Source organism: Amblyomma mixtum, chromosome 1 (assembly GCF_055824585.1).
Source record: "Amblyomma mixtum isolate Tamu chromosome 1, ASM5582458v1, whole genome shotgun sequence".
Classification (NCBI taxonomy): Eukaryota; Metazoa; Arthropoda; class Arachnida; order Ixodida; family Ixodidae; genus Amblyomma; species Amblyomma mixtum.
Genome location: NC_143012.1, coordinates 109,976,760 through 109,992,449, shown reverse-complemented (window position 1 = coordinate 109,992,449; position 15,690 = coordinate 109,976,760). Strand labels below are relative to the sequence as shown.

The window sequence follows — 15,690 nt, the reverse complement described above, 5'->3', positions numbered from 1 at the left end:
CCGCTTTCTCGACCTGATGTGCGCTCCTACCCGTACGATGCCGAACTATCCTCGCCGAGAAGGCCACCTGGTCCCCCCTTTGTTTCTCCTGATCGCCAAATTTGCACTTGCCGATCGCCTTCCCCTCGACGCCGTTCCCCTTCTCCGATGCTGCGACGTTCTAGCTCCGCACTTGAGGGAAACTAACAGTCGCAGTTCCGGGGGCAAGAACTGTGCTTGTTTCGAACTCCTCAAGTCCTCCGTGTCGTCCCGCTAATGTAATCGTAGTGTTCGTGGAAGGTGCCAAGGTTCTCGCCCTCGTCGACACGGGCGCTGCAGTATCTGTCATAAGTGACGCTCTCTGCCGCCGACTCCACAAAGTGACAACCCCACTTTCTGACTTTTCGCTTCGCACCGCCTCAGCACAGCGCATTCATCCCTCAGCCGCATGTACGGCCCGTGTCCTCATTCAAGATGTTTTGTACACCATCGAGTTTATTGTGCTGTCTCACTGCTCACACGACATCATCCTGGGATGTGAGTTCCTTCCGACTCATCGTGCCGTTATTGACTGCGCTCGAGCTGAAATCGCCTTTTCTCCGCTGTGTGACGCTCCCTTTTGCGACGTACCTACGCAGTCTGCCAAACTTGTGGTAGCGACTGGTACCGACATTCCTCCGTTTTCTGCTGCCCTCGTACCGCTCTCCTGTGTCGGCGTCCCTCATTCAACTGTTTTCTTCACGCCTTCCGAAACCGCTTCCCGCCATCTCTGTCTCCTACTTCCCTTTGCTGTTCTGACGATCAACCATGGACAAAGTGCAATTTACGTCTCAAACCCGTCTTCGTGCCCGTCAGCAGTGCTCCGAGGTGAATGCCTCGGGCGTATTGAAGAACTTGAGTCCTGCCTTCCCTACCCTATTTTTGATACCACTGCTTTCTTCGATGTCGATGTGCTCAGCTGTTGTGATGTTAAGAACGATGCACCGCCCTCCGACGTCTTCTACCGTGCCACTGACGCTGACCTTCCACCCGCGCTACGTGACCAACTCGTCGCCCTCCTCCAGCGTTTCAGTTCTTCTTTCGATCTTCCTCAGACTGCCTTGGGCCGCACGTCTGTCGTTGCGCACACCATCGACACCGGTACATACGCCCCTCTTCGCCAGCGCCCCTATCGTGTCTCAGCTTCTGAGCGCCGCGTCATTTCTGATCACGTGGACGACATGCTCCGTCGGGGTGTCATACAGCCCTCCCACAGTCCCTGGGCGTCTCCTGTTTTGTTGGTAAAAAAGATGGTTCCATCAGGTTCTGTGTTGATTACCAAGGACGTCTATCCCCTGCCACGAATCGATGACGCCCTGGACTGCTTGCAGGGCGCTGAGTATTTCTCCTCGCTGGATTTGAGGTCAGGCTACTGGCAGGTGCCCATGGCTGACGTCGATCTCTCAAAAACTGCCTTCATAACACTTGACGGCTTATATGAGTTCAACGTCATGCCGTTTGGCCTTTGCAACGCCCCGGCACCTTTCGAACGCCTGATGAACACTATCCTTAGTGGACTCAAGTGGGAGAGTTGTCTTTGCTATCTCGATGACATCGTCGTCTTTTCTGCGGACTTTTCTTCTCATCTCCTCCGCCTGCAGCGCGTTCTGACTTGTCTTACTGACGCTGGGCTTCAGATGAATTTGAAAAAGTGCCGCTTTGCTGCCCGACAACTCACCATTTTAGGACATGTCTCTAAAGACGGCATTCTTCCGGACCCCGCCAAACTCCGTGCAGTTGCCGAATTTCCGAAGCCCACCTCACTGAAGCAGCTCCGTAGCTTCGTTGGCCTTTGCTCGTACTTCCGTCGCTTCATCTTGAATTTCGCCACGATCATCGCTCCTCTGACCCAGCTACTCGCAGGCAGCTCCAACCTCTCCGCTTGGACGCCTGCTTGCTATGGCGCCTTCGACACCTTGCGCCGCCTTTTGGTTTCGCCTCCCATCCTGCGCCACTTTGACCCGACTGCGCCTACTGAGATCCACACTGACGCCAGCGGTATTGGACTGGGTGCCGTTCTCACCCAACGCAAACCGTAGTGTGCCAACTGTGACAGGTTCCGCTACCGCCATGCGCCGACACTGGGCAGCGCCTGACGATGACGAAGTTATGCGCCGACACTGGGCTGCGCCTGATGACGACGAAGTTATGCGCTGACACTACGCTGTGCCTGACGACGACGAAGTTGCCCCCGCTCTCTTGGTGCTGGCTACGCCCGTCTATGCTGCCAGATCCTGCACGGCGGTTCGGTCTCTTGAGGACGCCTAATAAACGCACCCCTACAAGAGATACAGACCAGCTGTGGGTTTGGTTTATGGGGTTTAACATCCAAAAGCGACTAAGGCTATGAGAGACGTAGTGGAGGGCTCCGGAATTTTCAACCACCTGGGGTTCTTTAACGTACCCTGACATCGCACAGTACACGGGCGTCTAGAATTTCTCCTCCAAAGAAATTCAACCACCGCGGCCGGGATCGAACCCGTGTCTTTCGGGTCAGCAGCCGAGCACCATAACCACTGAGCCACGGCGGCGGCACAGACCAGGTGTGATGATTTGTGAAAAGTAATAAACAGGTTACAGCTTTATTTGTGAAAACAAATAAACACTTTTATGCTTTATCCAGCTGTTTCGTTACTTGACGTGCTTTTACTGTATTAGTTTCCAAAGGTAAACGACTTGCGCAAACAGTAGAAGAAGAAGGAGACGGTACAACAGGACAGAGCGCATAACTTCGCATAACTGCGCTCTGTCCTGTTGTACCGTCTCCTTCTTCTTCTACTGTTTGCGCAAGTCGTTTACCTTTGGAAATTATGAACCAACTCGCCCAGAAGAAAGTACTTATTGTACTGTATTAGGGTTGTACTCTAGTTGCAGTATGCTCCGACCTAAGTCTATAGCTGCACCTGTACAATTGAAATTGAATTTTAATTCCTTTCTTTTTCAACAGAAAGAGGGAGCCGGGTCAAAAGGCCAATTTGCCTGGCGAGGTCCCCGCACCTGAAGCAGGGGCAGCGGTGCGCAGCACATACCATAGTAACATCACAGCAACAAAATACAAAGAATTGGTGACATTATGTACAGAAAAAGAGATGGAGAAGCACTGTATTAGAGTGTGGCCACGTTATATAACACACAGGAGATGTAATCTAAATATATATAAATGCAAGTAAAGAAGCACTGCATGCATTCGAGACGTCAGTACACAATAATTATACAAAAGAGGTGCACAGGCACTGCACGGAAAACATAAACCATGTAAACATTGAATATTTACCAAATACTAAAGCGTAGTAATTTAATAAAGTAACATGATATGCAGTAAAGAAGTAAAAAGAAAATTTACGCCAGAAATGTCAGTCACTGCCACCACGATTTGGAGTACAGCCTTTGGCTGCTGAGCTGGAGGTTGCAGCATTGAATGCTGGCTACCACGGTTGAATTTTTATAAAGGTGGAATGCAAAAGTGCCAGTACGCTATAGAATGTACAAGAACTGTGAATGCTGAAATAATATGTAGCCCTTCACTGTGGTGATTCAAGCTATGTACCCCCTTTCACCCCTTCGCTCATGGCATGCTTTAAGTGGGCACTGCGAAACAGTTGCTCCACCTTTCCTTCCACCGCTGCTGCACAGCAGTAAGAGCCAACGTGCACTGACATCGTGTACTGTGCGATGTTAAAGAACCCCAGGTGGTCGAAATTTCTCGAGACCTTCACTACGGTGTCCCTCATAGCCTGAGTCGCTTTGGGGCATTAAACCCCCATAAACCTAAACCTAGTAAGAGCTACCAACCAGTAACAATTTTTGGACACAGGCATGCATTTACTCCTATAAAAAAATTAGTCGAATGGCACCACTGAGTTACATAAGTTTGTTAGTGCACAGCAGACCCTTGCAATCTTGTCAATTACACATTCATTGCTGGTATTCTTTCTTAGAACTTCTACTGGAAGGCTTCCCTTTAATATTGTGTATTTTTTCTTCACCATTCCAATAACGCGCTCAACATGAATACGAACATTAGCAATTTGTCGTGTTCGCTCAACCTCGGAACTAGAAAGCTGCCTTTTCCCTTTTGTGAATGCAGGAACTGCCAACTTTGCACAACACATGCCAACGCTCTCAGCAATGAGGAACTCCCTGTCTGCTAGGACGATGTCTCCTCTGTCTAACAGATTGAGTATGCCACTGTCCTCGGTGATCAGCTTGTCACTGGCATGCCCACCAAATGCTTGGGAAATATACGTAACCATTCCTTGCGGGGAGATTCCTAACAGAAATTTTACAGTATTGTGGTGTTTGTATTGAGACCACGTTTCTGCACGTGGCAACAGTGAGCTGGGCCTATGAATAAATACCTCAAAGCAGTCCAGAATGACTCTGACATTCAATCCGAAGTTTTCTACAAAAGCAGCTGGCATTGTCTCCATCATTTCTTCTTTCTCAGGCCATCGTACAAATGACCCAAGACGATCATAGCAAATGTCTAACCACTGTGGGCAATTCCTCTGCGCGGGGACGCACAGGCAGTCACTCGAGGCAGGACTTTGTACAAAGGGTTTATTCTCACATCAGGGGGGCCGGTCGTCGTCGTGGCAGCTGGGTCAGGTGGTCCTTTCGGCAGGGCTGGTCCAAGAGCGAGAGGCCGCGAGCCTCTCCGGTCTCGCCTTATAAAGGCTTTCTCCTCGCCTCTCTCCCCCCGCCCCACCACTCGGGAAGAAGGGTTCCAGACTACCCGCGGTGAGCGGCGCGGGATTTGACTTGCCCGCGAGCAGACCCTACATCTCCCCCCCCCCCTCAAACGTCCGTCCCGGGGTCCGCCAGTAGGCGTTCGACGACCTCCGGGTCCGGGTCCATAGAGTCGTCGCAGGGGGGAGGGGTGCTCGCCGGGGGGCCGCTCACCGCTGGCTGGACGGGCTCCTCACGAGCCGCCTGGGGGAGCGAGGCGCCTGGCTCCGCTGGGGGCCCTGCCGGCAGCGCCCTCCAAAGCTCCTCGGCCGCCGGGGACAGCAGGTCTGGGCGGCTGGACTGGAGGATGCGGAGGGCCGCCTCCTCCGGGCGCCCCTCTGCAGTGGCGCAGCGGGGGAAGGCGCTGCAGCCACCAAGCGCTTTTCCGCCGCGAAGGGGCTGCGCCTGGTCCCGCCACCTGGACCGCGCTCAGTAAGAGATGGCCGCTCCGTTGGCGACCGTGGTCCAGGTGGCCACGTGCCGCAGGACCCTGGGCCGCTTGGGTTGCGGCTGCTCGGCGGCCGAAGCGCCGGCTGGGTGCTGAGGGGGGCCCTGCGCCTGGTCGTCACTGGCCCTCTTGCGTTGGCCTGCACCACTGGGAGGTGCTCTCCAGTGGTTAGGCATGTGGTTTGGCGGGCGGTGGGGGCCACCGCGGCCGTGGAACCTGCGCCACTCGCGCGGCTCCTGCCGCCAGCCGGGTGGCGCGCCTTGATGGCGGCCACCGTTCGACGGTGGTCTGCCTTGCCTTCTGGAGTCCGAGCCACGGGCGTCGGTCCGCTGGAGCTTCCTAGAAGACATACTGAGAGGGCGTAGCGTCGGTTGCAAACCGCACCGCTACCTGCTCGTCCTCCCGGGGGTGAGATCGCCGCATCGCGCTGATTTTCCACCGCTTCGCAGCCATCGTCCTTGCGAAGGTGGAAAGCCTTCAAATCAGCGACATGCACCGGACCGGCGGTTTCGCCGTTTGTCAACAACCGCAACTGGTAGGTGAGCGGCGTAGTCCGTGCCGTAACTTCGTACGGCCCAGCCCACTTGTGCGCTAGCGACGCGGCGAAACCGCGCGCTGCGTTACTAAGTGGGTGCGTTCTCTTGAGTACTAGGTCGCCCGTGTTGAAAACGACGTGACGGCGACCTTTGTTGTACTGATACGCCTGCTCCATGCGCGCCACATCGAGGTTTTCGCGGGCTGCTCGCTGCGCTGCCTCCAGGCGCTCCCGGAGCCTTGCCGCGTACTGCGAAAGCGGAGGGGGCGCAGGCCCCGCCGCGTCGAGTAGGGCATTCTCTAGCGGAAAAGCGATCTCTCTCCCAAAATTCAAGTAAGCGGGTGTAATACCCACTGACCTGTTCACGGTTGTCCTTGTAGCGAACGCCAGTTCGGACAGCCGCGCGTCCCAATCTCTGTGCTGCTCGGTCGTCGCGACCAGCATGCTCTTCAGATTTCGATTCACCCGCTCGCTTATGTTGCTCTGAGCGTGGTAGGGACTCGTTCTCCTGTGGCGGATTTGAAGCGCCCGACAGGAGTCTACAAAGACTTTGCTTGTGAAATACGAAGCATTGTCTGTAATCAGGTCGGAAGGGAAACCGAAACGAGTGAAAGTCTCCAACAGTTTTTCCCAAATTCGTTCCGACACAAGCTTCCTAAGGGGGAAAACCTCAACCCACTTGGAATAGTGGTCGGTTATTACCAGGATGAATTGGTTTCCGCGTGCGGACCGAGGGAGGGGTCCCATGATATCGCACGCGACCACTTGCCACGGGTAGTTGCTAACTACCGCCTTCATCATGCCAGCGGGCTTGCCCGCCCGAGGCTTGGCTACCTGGCATACCGGGCAGGTACGGGCGTATCCCAGCACATCCTTTCTCATGCCTGGCCAGGTCGCGACACGGCATAACTTGTCGTAAGTCTTACTGCCGCTGCCATGGCCTGCCAGCGCTGAGTCATGGAAGTACTGCAGGAACCGTTTCCGCAACCTTCTCGGGACCACGACTCGGAAAGGGGATGCTATCGCCGCTTCCTCGTCAAGTTGGGGGATGTAGCGGAGCAGCAAGCCATCATCGCCCAGCAGATACGCGTCGTACTTGCCCTCAGCGTTCCCGGTGCAAGCTGCGCTGCTCGCAAGCTCTTTCAGCACCCGCTGGCAAAGACCGTCTGCTTTCTGGGCCTCGATCAGCTCTTCTCTACTGACCGCTACTCCCCAAGACAGATTTATTTCTGCCTCGCTCCTAGGCAGGCGAGCGGTCGCCGCCACGAGCTGCTGTGTTTCCCTTCCGTCACAGCACCGTGCGGGACCTTTGTCCGTCTCCTCTCTCTCCAAACAGGGCGCGACACTCCCGTCCGCCCTCTCTTCCTCTCCAACAGCGGTGACGCCGCTTTTTACAAAGCTGGGCTGCGCCTCTGAAGCGCTTCCGCCAGCATTCCATGGTGCGCGCGATAAAGCATCGGCCACCTTGTTCAAGCTGCCCCGGCGGTACTCGATGGCGTACGCGTAACGTTGCAACGTCAGCGCCCATCTCGCGAGTCTGCCTGCGGGGTTCTTGAGCCTCTTTAACCAAGACAATGCCTGATGATCTGTCTGCACGGTGAAGACCGCTCCGTCTAGGTACATGTCGAACTTCGACAATGCGAACATGATCGCCAGGCATTCTTTTTCGGTCACGGAGTAATTCCGCTCCGCCGATGTGAGCGTGCGACTAGCGAACGCGACAGGGCGCAGTTTGCCCTCGTGTTCCTGCAACAAAACAGCTCCAACACCGTAGTCACTAGCGTCTGTCTGCAAGACAAACTGCTTGTTCAGGTCGGGGAGGCGCAGACTAGCGGTATTCGCTATCGCGCGAGCCAAGGCAACAAATGCGTCACTCTGTTCCTTGCCCCAGACCCACTTCGAGCCTTTACGCAACAGCAGGTTCAGCGGCCTTGCAAGCTCCGAACAGCGCGGGATGAATTGCCTGTAGAACGCAACCATCCCCAAAAACCTCTGCAAGCTTTTCACATCCATGGGGCAGGGGTAGTTCAGAATTGCCTGCAGTTTGTCATCATTCGGTCTCAGTGTGCCATCATCCACGACAAAGCCCAAGAGGTTCACTCTCTTCGATGCCAACTGCACTTTCTTTGGATTGATGGTTAGACCGGCACGTCTCATTCTATCGAGAACGGAATTCAGGTGAATGAGGTGCTCCTCGAACGACTGTGAGAATATCACAACGTCGTCGAGGTACGCCATGGCGTAGTTGAACCTTGCATCGCCCAGCACGATGTCCATCAGTCGCATGAACGTGCTCGGGGCGTTAGACAAACCAAACGGGAGTCGAGTAAATTCGAAGAGCCCGCGGTGGCAGGTGAATGCGGTTTTCTCAATGTCACCTTCGGCCACCTCAATCTGCAGGTACCCTCTGCTTGCATCTAGGACTGTGAAGAACCTCGCGTTCCCTAACGTGTACATCACAGCCTCGATCGACTGGAAAGGGTACGCAACCGTAGGCGTCAGTGAGTTGAGCTTACGATAATCAACACACAGCCTGACCGATCCATCTTTCTTCGGCGCTAGAACCACTGGTGACGCCCAGGGACTTTGTGAGGGTCTCACCGCACCGGTATCAATCATCTCGTCAAGGGCACAGTCGAGAAGCTGCCTCTTATGCGCACTTAACGGCCTCGGGTTACACCTGAAAGGGCGCGTATCACCCGTCTGAATCTCGTGCTGAAGCAGGTCGGTTCTGCCCGGTTTCTCCGTGAAGCAATCCGAAAACGGGAGTAAAGTTTCCGCGAGCCTTCGGCGCTGACTACTGGGTCCTGAGAAAGACGCAATAATCGCTTCTAACGGGCCATCGTCTCTCAGCGTCTCGAGGGAGCTCACCTGCCTTTCTGTCGCACAGGTGTGGACAACCACCTTTTGTGCAGGACAGCCGGGCAAGGATGCGCTTTCGAAGGGAATGAGGGGGGCGAGCTGGCTGTAACGATAGCCATTCTCCCTTCCCAGAATTACTGGTATTGACAAGCCAGGCAGATAGACGAAGCGATGTCTCCGCTTTCTGCCGTCAAAACGCATCGTAAGACGCACTGCTCCCTTTGCCCTTGCCGCCCCAGCTGCTAAGCTTAACGGGGTTTCGGCCGGTCTGACACGGATGTTACCTATCCGGCAGGCCTCGTACACCTCGTCACCGACCAGTGACAGCGTTGAGCCCGTGTCTACGAGTGCAGAGTAGCATCGACCCGCTAACTGCACTAGCATAAAAGGGCTTGAGCGCGGAACGACTCCCTGAGTTCTACAGGCGAGCGGGACAAAGGCCTCCCCGTCGCCGGCGCGGGAGTTCTTTTCCTGACTAGCGCCTTGACAACCATGAAATTCTCCCGCTGACGGTGAAAGGCCGCTGCCACCAGACATCACCGCCAGCGCCTGGCGTTCCCTGCATACGCCTAGCTTGGCATTCGCGTGCCACGTGGCCGGGCTGGTTGCAATTCCAGCAAAGCCGGTCATTCACCCGCCGCGTAGACGGAGGACCCCTCGTTCCACGAAGCGGTTGGGGACGGCTCTCCCCTTTCTCCGCGCATTCCTGACGCTCGCTCCGCGCGTGGCCTGTAAAGGCTCGTTTATAGTCCGACGTGACGCGTGCGCGCGCGAGCGCGCGGCACAGCGACGTCACGCTAGCAGAAACGGGGCACTCTACAGTCCGGCGCGCCAACGTCGCCGACGTCCACCAACGCGCGCCGGCTGCACAACGTCGAAATAGAACCTGCTCTATCTCGCGCCGACAGCAGACGCCTGCGCTACCCAGAATGCACTGCGTGTCTGACCGAGAGCCTTTGCGCGCAACGCGGGAGGCACGGTCCACAACGGGAAGCCATGGCGGAAGTAGGCAGCATGGCCGTGTATTCCGACAGCGTCATTGAGGCATTCATTGAGGCAATTAGCAGACACCCTTGTGTGTATGACACGCGAAAACTCGAATACAGGGACACGGAGCGGAAGGAAAACGCCTGGAAACGGATCGCAAGGGAAAGCGGCCTGGCTACAGGTAAAATAAGCCGTCGCTACTCGCCGTCTGTAGTGTTTACCCTTTGTTGTGGTTGCTGCAAGCCGCTTGTTTTTCTTTCGTACTGTAGTGGACGAATGCCTAAAGTTGTGGAAGCGGCTCCGAGATCGTTACACGAGAGAACAGAAGGCAATTGAGCTGTCCAAAAGGAGTGGGAGCGGATATGTTGCGAAGCGAACGTGGGAATTCGCCCAAGCTATGGAATTTTACCGGGATTGCGGCCGACCAAGAAAGTACGTATTGAACGCAACGCACTTTTATTTGTCATATTACGCGCTTGTTATTTTGTGTCAGCAGTCGTATGGTATATTATGCGATGCCCCCAAGCCTGCTGCTTGACAGTGACAGGTCAAAACACATGCAGCTTGCATGTGCAGCGTGTACTACTTGTGTGTACGGAGGTGGTGGCCGCTGGCGTGCGGCGCGGAACTTGCGTGTACAACAGCGCGCTAGCAGTGGAACTTTTTCATAACTGGTTTGCATGTGTATGTGAATGGGCTTTGTATACGTAGTGCAGTGTTTTGAGATTACGTTCTTTCCGCCATCCCCTCTCGGAAATCCCTACAATCCGCATTGCACCACTCTGTCGTTTCTCCTGTCACTAATTTCCTCCGGGCGGAGCTTTTTCAGTAGATAGCAGATGCCGCAAATGACATCGCTCTTTGCCTTTGTCTTCCATTTTTGCTATTTATGTAGAACTTTACTAACAGCACCGAATGCCTCAAAGCATTCAGGCTTGCATCCGCATGGCTTGCATGATAGATGTCATGGGTTCATTAAATGACTGCGCTGAAAATGCAGTGGACGAAAATCTGTAAAAACAAAGTCTGGAGCAGATTGTCGTACCGATCATCAGCCTCTTGTTGCCAAATTTAAGCTTCGATTGAAGCAAGCTCAGAAAGCTAGCAGGCCATTCACGTACGATTTGGATCAAATTCCATCAGAATATGCACTGGAAGTGAGAAACCAATTTCAAGAATTCGATCTAGGTGAGAGGGCGCTTGAAGAGATGTGGACTGATGTTCGTGTATCTTACCGGAGGTTACTGCTGAGATAGTGCCAAAGGCAAAGAAATGCAAGATGGTTGTCTCAAGAGGCATTGCAAGGAAAGGAGGTGTTGGCAAAAGTTATGGGTGAAAGAGAAAGAAAGATTCTAAATGCTGATTTTCAGACTAGCAAGAAGAGATAATAATGCCTTCTCGAACATGCAGTGCAAAGAAGTTGAGGACAACAGCCAATTGAGGAACTCAATGGCTCTGTATAAGATAATTAAAGATATCAAAGGAAGTGCTGCCTTTATGCAATTTACTGACATCTGTTTTCTCTTCCAGAACAACGTGTAGTTCCACTGCACGACAGACAGAGAGGCCAGTGCTTGATGAGCCCAGCACCGCAGAAGACATCTTCGCAGCAATGATGGATGGCCCCTCAGTTCATTCAACACCTGAAACAGCAGCAGAAAGCTGCGACATGCAGATAGAATTACCTGCACCTCCAGAAAGCCTTGTGAGAAGGCCCGAGGCCAAAAAACGAAAAAATGACAGTTTTGAGGATCAGCTGCTTTTGCAGCTTCAAAAAAAAATGTCTGAAAATGAGGCCTTTGGTCTATCAATTGGGATGACCCTTGGCAGGTGGCCACCGCAGATAGCCAGCCAATGCAAGGCAAAAATAATGGACATCATAGCATCATTTGAGCCACAACGTTTATAAGTACTGTGCACTCCCTTTTTTTTTTGGTAATAAATTCAAATTTCAATAATCCCCAACTTGTGTGATATACTTGGAAGCAAGCACACATGACAGTTTTGCGATCATTTCTTGCTTTCCTGCAAAAAGAAGAGACATAGAATTTTGGTTCTCACAGCCATTGATGCAACTAGTGCACTGTCGGCCAGTCTGGACTACAGCTTAATTGGATTTGTTTGGACATGCAGCTGTCTTTTCAACCTGGCATAGTAGCATTGTCTCAGGTGGCCTTGCATGTGAAATTAGATCCTCTGTGTTATATGCACATTTCTGAAAACAGTAAGATATTTAGTACTGTTTTCTCATAAGACAATAAAAGGTTGCAGAATCAGCAACATACCAGTCAGTAGTGAGGAGTCTGGGTACTTTTTTAAACGCTGTTTGCGTGCAAGCTTATTTCTTTCTCGTTTACTACAGTCGGATAAAACTTTCGCCCGCAGTGAAACTGTCCACATTGTGGGCCACCACACAGAAATCGTCCGTGACAAAAGAACGGTAGTGTGCTGTGCTAACTTTTTATGTTGCCTAAAAAAGAAGCTAATCCCAAGTAAAAATACGCCCTAGAATTTTGATGCCTCTGGTGTGTTTATTATAGTCAAAGATTAAAAAGCTGATTTCGCTTATTGTTGTGCTTGGTCAGTGCAGTAATATGGGACGCTGCAGACCGTGGCCCATTGTTACTAAATACTGTTTTGTAAGTTGTATCCTACTATAGCAATGTGCTTATGATCATACACACTTGCATTTTCATTATTTGTCTCACGCTGGAGAGGTTCAGAAGGCACTGTGAAGTCATTCTATTCCAGTGGGTATACGAACAGCACAGAAATTAAGGAATCATTTATGAAATCTAACACTGACTCTAGCGACCATATGGGGCTGTGCAATGTTGCGGCTCAGCAGCAGATCGGCAATAGGTGCAACTAGGTAGTCACCATCAGGGATAGACAGGTTGGGACGCAGGGCAACGAAAGATGCGGCTCGTGATGGCAGAGAAACTTGGCTAGGAGAATACAATCAGGGCACAGAAGACAAGGGTTCGGGATCGATGGGTGGGAGAGCAAGGTGCAAAACGCCTTGCGAACAGTTGATAAGAGCTGAGCATTCACACAAAAAATTGAAACCAAAAATAAGGTCATGTGCACAGGGGTCCAAAACAGTCAACTCTACCAGCAGACCATGGCCGGCAACACTAACGCGAGCGGTACAGAGTCCTTCAACAGCAACCGTGCCATCGTCCGCGACAAGCACTCAAGACTGAGCAGGTGTGGGGTTGAGTCATTGCAGCTGTTCTGGTGTAGCGACCGCTGCGAAGCTCCGTGGTGCAACGTGCCAGGACGCGGAGGATGGGAAAACCCGTGCCTTCACCAAGATGTTACGAGGCGGAAGGGGTTCACAGCACGTAAACCACACAAGACACAAGCACAGGGCACATGGGACATCAAGGCACAGGCTACCATGATGAAACAAGCCAGCGAGCGCATGCCAGACCCACACATACTCTTCGTCTGCATCGTCCTTGTTCTCTCGAAGCAATATTGTTACGGGGAAATACTATTTACATTTATTTACAAGCGGTAGGATAATAGTTCCTAGCGGCGAGCATCAGGAAGCACCAACAACCTCTTCTTCTTCGTGCGACCCTTTCACGCAGGAGGCCACTTCGACTTCCACTTTCTCTTCGTCGTAGCATGACCCCCGGCGGCATGAGCGCCGTCCCGGCGTTAGGCCGGTGATAGAGGAGCGGCGTGGTAGGGCTTGAGGCGCATAACGTGAACAATGTCGGTGGGTGGTGTACATGAAGAGGAGGCAGGTGTATGAGGAGCAACTTCATACGTGACATTGGTGACCTGACGCACAACACGATAAGGACCATGGTAGGGAGACAAAAGTTTTTCAGAGAGACCGACGCGACGGGAAGGGGACCACAGAAGAACGAGCGACCCCGGTTCGTAGGTGACATGACGATGGCGATTATCGTACAATGACTTCTGCGCTTGTTGGGACGCTTGGAGCCGAGTTTGGGCGATTTGGCGAGTGTCTTCAGCTTGAGCAATGGCGTCCCGGGCGAAGGCGGTGACGGGACGGTCAGCGGATGGCACGAGTGTGTCCAATGGCAGGACGGCGTGTCTGCCGTATAAGAGATAGAACGGAGAGTAACCAGTTGTGTCATGCCTGGAGGTGTTGTAAGCGAACGTCACATAGGGCAAGGCGAGATCCCAGTCTTTGTAGTCGGGGGAGACGTACATAGACAACATGTCTGTTAATGTTCGATTCAAACGCTCGGTTAGCCCGTTTGTCTGTGGGTGGTATGCTGTGGCAATCTTATGCTTGGTAGAACACGAACGCAGGATGTCGTCGACAACTCTGGACAGGAAATAGCGTCCGCGGTCTGTGAGTAATTGACGAGGGGCACCATGTTGTAGAATAAGACTGTGCAAAAGAAAGTCAGCGACATCGGTCGCGCAGCTCGTAGGCAGCGCACGGGTGATCGCATACCGAGTGGCATAGTCCGTGGCTACTGCGATCCACCTATTTCCGGAATCCGAGGTCGGGAATGGTCCGAGGAGATCGAGCCCTACACGGTGGAACGGCTCCACAGGCACGTCTATAGGATGCAGAAGACCAGGAGGTGGTGCCGAAGGCTTCTTTCTGCGCTGACAAAGGTCGCAATTGGTGACGTAATGCCGGACTGTACGGTATAATCCAGGCCAAAAGAAACGGCGCCGTATGCGGTCGTAAGTTCGTGCCACACCAAGGTGGCCAGCTGCAGGCAGGTCATGGAGTTCTGCAATTATAGAAGACCGCAGCTGCTGGGGAATGACTAGGAGGAGTGAGGGCCCGTCAGGACGGAAGTTGCGGTGATAGAGAATGTCATTTTTAGTAACGACAAGCTGCAGGGAGCGCTTCAAGCTTCCAGAGCTGAGGCCCTCGATGATGGTTTGCAAATATGGGTCTTTGCGCTGCTCCTCGGCGATGTTTTGTAGATCAGAAATGCAAACAGGGAAGGGATATCGTCAGGGTCACTGAGAGCAGGTGGCTCGACAGGGTACCGAGACAGGCAATCAGCGTCTTGATGGAGACGTCCAGACTTGTACACGACAGTGTACGAATATTCCTGAAGGCATAGCGCCCAGCGGCCAAGACGCCCAGAAGGGTCTTTCAGCGAGGACAGCCAGCATAGGGCTTGGTGGTCCGTGACAACAGAAAAAACACGCTCGAACAAGTATGGCCGGAATTTAGCTACAGCCCAAACCAGAGCGAGGCACTCACGTTCCGTAATGGAGTAATTTCGCTCGGCAGGTGAAAGCAGGCGGCTAGCATACGCAACCACGTGGTGTGGGCCCCGGGAGCGTTGAGCCAGCACGGCTCCGATCCCGTAGCCACAGGCGTCCGTGCAGAGTTCAGTAGGGGCCGCGGGATCAAAATGTGCCAGAATCGGGGATGATGTCAGCAGGCGGACAGGCGTGGAAAACGCATTTTGTTGATCAGAGCCCCAGGTAAAGTCTGTGTCCGTCTTCAGGAGGTCAGTGAGGGGACGAGCGATAAGGGCAAAATCTTGAATAAAACGGCGAAAGTAGGAGCACAGCCCAAGAAAACTGCGCACGTCTTTCTGAGAATTTGGGCGAGGGAACTGTTGCACCGCTGCAATTTTAGCTGGATCAGGACGTACACCGGAGGCATCGACGAGATGTCCCAGAATGGTGAGTTGCCGGCGGCCGAATTGGCATTTGGACGAGTTGAGCTGGAGCCCAGCCGTACGAAAGACAGTCAGGATACTCCTGAGACGTTCAAGGTGCGAGGCAAATGTGGGCGAGAAGACAACAACATCGTCAAGGTAGCACAGACACGTAGTCCACTTAAATCCGCGAAGGAGTGAGTCCATCATCCGTTCGAAAGTAGCTGGTGCATTACAAAGTCCGAACGGCATCACTTTGAACTGGTATAAACCGTCAGGTGTGACGAAAGCTGTCTTTTCGCGGTCTTGCTCGTCAACGGCAATTTGCCAATAACCGGAACGAAGGTCAATGGAAGAAAAGTATTGAGATCCGTGGAGACAGTCGAGAGCGTCATCGATCCTAGGGAGTGGGTAGACGTCTCTTCTTGTGATGCGGTTCAGGTGGCGGTAGTCGACGCAGAAACGCCAACTGCCGTCTTTCTTTTTAA

General features: G+C 53.2%; 1 long non-coding RNA gene and 1 pseudogene across 1 annotated transcript; one reads left to right on the top strand and one right to left on the bottom strand.

The window, feature by feature from the left end:
• Window positions 1-3,857: 3,857 nt before the first annotated feature.
• Window positions 3,858-15,690, bottom strand: part of LOC149367519 (uncharacterized) — a 39,550-nt pseudogene continuing 27,717 nt past the window's right edge.
• On the top strand, window positions 9,328-11,490 carry LOC149367520 (uncharacterized). The gene is made up of 3 exons (XR_016287289.1): window positions 9,328-9,759; window positions 9,848-10,010; window positions 11,109-11,490. It is a non-coding gene; the product is annotated as an uncharacterized LOC149367520 (long non-coding RNA).